Genomic DNA, 4518 nt, shown 5'->3' with positions numbered 1-4518 from the left:
GCTGACTTCCTGCCCCTCAGGCAGGGGGCTGGACTTGATTACCTTCTGAGGTCCCTTCTAGCCCTAATGTCTATGAAATATTTCACCATGCATCCCCATTTCCAGGTTACTGATGAAAATGTTCAACAAAACTGGGCCTGGCAAAGGTCCCTGCGGGACACCACTACTGATCTTTCTCTTTCCTGAAAAGAGACTACTTGGCCCTACCCATGCTTCCTATCTTTAAGTCAGCCACCCATACACAGAAGAACTGTTCCTTCAATCCTGTAGCAACTCATTTTTTTAAAAGCCTTTGGTGAGGGACCTTGTTAAACGCTTTTTGACAATCCAAATGTCTAGCATAACTCAAGCTGAGTGCTCAAAAGGTAAGGTATTAATAAAACATTTTCACCTACCTGAAATCTTTCAATCTGAATTATACAAATTATAAGCAAGATGGAAGATCAGGGATCTAACATTAAAGAAATGCCAGTTAGTACATAGCAAAATAAGAGAAGGTACTAAAATATTATCAGATAAACACACTGTATGTGAAAACAGTGAGGAGTACCTAGGGTAACTGAGCTTTATGGATTCTTGAATTTTTAATTGCAAGGATTTAGGCCATTCCAACTTGATAAAATGACAATCACTTGCAAAGGGAGCTCATCCCAGCTGGGAGAAGATGGAAGCTGAGATCTGTGGGAGGATCTTGCTCACAGCTATGATTTTTCTAATCAGAATAAATTGCTTTCTTGCAAAAGCCAGATGTAGCCTTAGTTAATTTGTTGATTTCACAACACTGGGGGATGGTTGTGAGAGGAACGCAGATGAACATATATAATTTTAAGAGGGCTCAGACTGGCTTTGAATGGGAGTTGTAACTGCAAGCTCACCAATGCAATTAACACATAACTAATGAAAGGAAAATTGTAGCTCAGGCTGACATCATGCTAATATAATTTCTTTTTAAATAGATTTATAGTCCCAGGTAGAGAATAAAAAAAGGTGACAAACATTAAAAAAGTAGCTGAAAACAGACAAGGAATTGTTCATAGTTGAGCAAAAAGGAAAAATAATGCACTAGAAGAGTGGAGTCATGACAAATGGAATATATTTCTGTATAACAAATGGATCAATGTACAAAGAATAAGGTAGTTTGGTTTCTGATGCCTGAGTCAACAAATTTTGTGAAGGTAGCCAAAGTGCAAAATATATTAGTCTTTAAATTTACAGAAAAATGCTTTCTTTAACATCCTACACGTCAACCTGTATATGAGTGTTCACTTTAAAAGTGCAAAAGAGCAGTGAAATTTATTCACAGAACTTAACATTTAAATTATAATTTCTTAGGGGTAAAATTCACCCTATGCAGAAATCCATCACAAAGTCTATGCTTCACTTAAGTCTTAGCGAATTCCTGCAAATAGTTTAAAATGCAACTTAAGTTGTAAAAACGGCTGGAACTAAATCATCAGGATTTAATCAACATAATTTCAATTTTTTATTCTGAGAATAAACTTAATGGATTTGTAGTTGTTCAAGCAAATATATTCTGGTCATCAGGCTGAGTAAATAGAGCTGGCTACTTCACAAGTTTCCCAGTTGAAATTTCTTCGAAAATGACTATGACAGTTACTGTGGATGAAGGTACCTGGGAGAGGGGAGGATGACGAAACTTAGACATATTTTTAAGTAGAATATAAGATCTTTGAGGGAAAGACTGCTGTTCACTCTGTTTGAACAGGCTTCATTCAGTATAATGGAACTCTGATCCTGGATTTTGTCTCTAGGTGATATGGTAACACTAATAATAAATAAGCACAATAATAATATATGCAGACAGATATACAGCAGGTCAGGTGGCAACATAAATGACAAAGGACATATCCACTTGGCTCCAGCATAGGAGCAGAACCACATGGTGCACACCGTAGTTGAGAGATACTGACTTTGAAATGGAAATTTGGGTAAATAGAATGACAGAAGCAAATTTAAAATTGGGAGCATGATAGCTTTTTGTGGTTGGTCTGCTGTTACGGTGGAGAGGTCATAAGCACCCTATTCCTGACAAGACTCTACTGCTTACTCAAAACATTATGCATTCTTGCTACCAAAGCACCAAAGGTTTTTGTGCTTAATTGTAAAGAAATGATCGTGTATCATCTATCTTTGTTTTAGTTCCCTAAACACCAAGCCATAGCCTAGGAAGGCCTAAGAACATCCTTCACTCCTGCCCTTGAAGCTGTCCTACTGGGTAGCCAAGGTGGATCAAAACAGAGTGTAAGTGGCCAGAGTGGATCCCTTCCGAGCACATTTAGGAGAGTAAGGCGAGTTGCACAAGATGTAGGACCTAAAGTCTGCGTAGGTGACCCAAAGTACTACCTACCTGCATAAAGGAGAGCTGGATTTAGGCTTAGATATATTTCAGACTCTTTTAGTGAAAGATAGCAGTTGGAAACTAGGGGAAAAAACCAGCCCTGTATGACCAGCCAGGTCTTCTGAGACTATCACCGATTGCTCCAGGGGCACTTGGGTCTGCTCTTTAATATATTTTTCAAGTGAGCAAGGCCTCAGCATGAATATTGACAGTCTTCACTCAAAATATTCACTAAGGCAGCAACACCAAGTCCAAACTGTATGGGATGCAACTCTGTAAACAAACCTCAATGAATATAAGCACTCTACATGTGTGCTTGTGTGTATAAACACCACACACACACACACACGTGTGTATATAGACAGACAGATAGTGTATATCTATAGATATACATGCATGACAGTGTATATATGTGTGTGCATAGGTATACACAATATATGTAGTGATGTGAGTAGCCTCCAAAGTGTTTCAGGGTCTAGAGGTTTATCTGAAGTTCTCTAGAATCCAAACTAAGGTGGCTCTCTTTATTAAAAACTCTGAACTCTCTCCCTCTTGTGGGCTGCCAGAGTTTGAGACTGGATATCTTTTACAAGTGCTGCAAGACTTTGGGGGCAGGTATTTAGCAAGCAAGTCTATGTCAGGATATTGTTAGGGGAGTTTTAATTCTCTAGCTTTTTTTTTTTTTTTTTTTTTTTTAAACTGTAAGTCACTCTAAACCTCTTTTTTGGGAAGGATGGCACAGAAATTAGTATTAGTCTGTTTGTTTCAATGTTTCTGTGGGGAGGGGTCTAGCAGCCTGCTTTTCCACCTCCGTTAAACTTTGGTGCCTGAGGTATTCACTCATTTGTCCCCTCTATCCTTGAAGTTAACAATTCATTATTCCCATGTAATGTAGCTGAGTGCAGGGTGAAGAGATTTTGCTGTTAATTTGGACCTGTGCTTGGACACTAACTTGGTGGCTGGCTTAAAGAGGCAGATATGATTTGGTGTTCTAGACAAAGTACATCTCTTTTTAAGGATAGTGGTTTTATTTTTATGTACTGAAAATAATATTGAGCCTGGAGGTAACAAGGATCATCACATTTAGCAGCCAATTTGTGAGATTTACAATCATCACCTTTCAACAGATTTTTTTTTTGGGCGATGAATAAAATTTGCCCAGCTGAACTCATTATCCCCATTTATTCCGTCCTTAATATATCAGATTAAACTTTAGTAACAGAAACTTTCACTAGGGTTCAAAAAAAAAAAAAAGTCTCAGATTTTCATAGATGCTAGGGTTGGAAGGGACCTCAACAGATCATCGAGTCTGACCCCCTGCCTAGGCAAGAAAGAGTAATAGGGTCAGATGACCCCAGCCAGATGCCTATCCAGCCTGCTCTTAAAGACCCCCAAGGTAGGGGAGAACACCACCTCCCTTGGAAGCCCATTCCAAATTTTGGCCACCCTTACCGTTAAGAAGTTCTTCCTGATGTCTAACCTAGATCTGCTCTGTCAGTTTGTGACCATTGTTTCTTGTTACCCCAAGAGGTGCCCTGGTGAACAGAGCATCTTCAGTCCCTTGTTGTGTCCCCCCCCAATGAATTTGTAGGCAGCCACAAGATCACTTCTCAGCCTTCTCCTGCAGTGGCTGAAAAGGTCCAGATCCCTCAGTCTCTCTTCATCAGGCTTGACCTGTAAGCCCCTTAACCACATGAGTGGCCCTCCTCTGGACCCTCTTGAGTCTATTGTGGCAGGACGCTCCTAGGGAGGCCGTGACCTCCCCTAGTGCCCTTGCCTACCATGCCAAGTAGGGTCAGTTTCCTATATGCGCCCTGCCCAGCACCCTTGGGCTTGTCATGCAACTGGTGCCCCTCTATTCGCTAGCCCTCTCGGGCCTACTAGTTATACCTGCTCCCCCCCGGGGGTCTGCTCAGTCTACTCGCCCCTCCTGGGGCTTCTCTCTCACAGACTGTGCCCCACTGGGGCCAGTCTCTCTGCGCTCATGCGCTCCTTGCCCTCACCAGGCTTCTCACTGGGCTTGCCCCCTTCTGAGGCTTCCCCTTTCCAGGCAGGGCCCCACTGGGACCTGCCTCTTGTATGTCGCGCTTCCTGCATGCCCTCAGGCCAGTGCCAAGTTACCCCCCACTGGGGTTTTGTCGCCCACTCCTCCTGCACCC

The sequence above is a fragment of the Gavialis gangeticus genome, unplaced genomic scaffold, assembly GCF_001723915.1.
Source record: "Gavialis gangeticus isolate Ggan-Ray unplaced genomic scaffold, GavGan_comp1, whole genome shotgun sequence".
NCBI classification, from domain to species: domain Eukaryota; kingdom Metazoa; phylum Chordata; order Crocodylia; family Gavialidae; genus Gavialis; species Gavialis gangeticus.
This window is presented reverse-complemented; position numbering follows the sequence as displayed.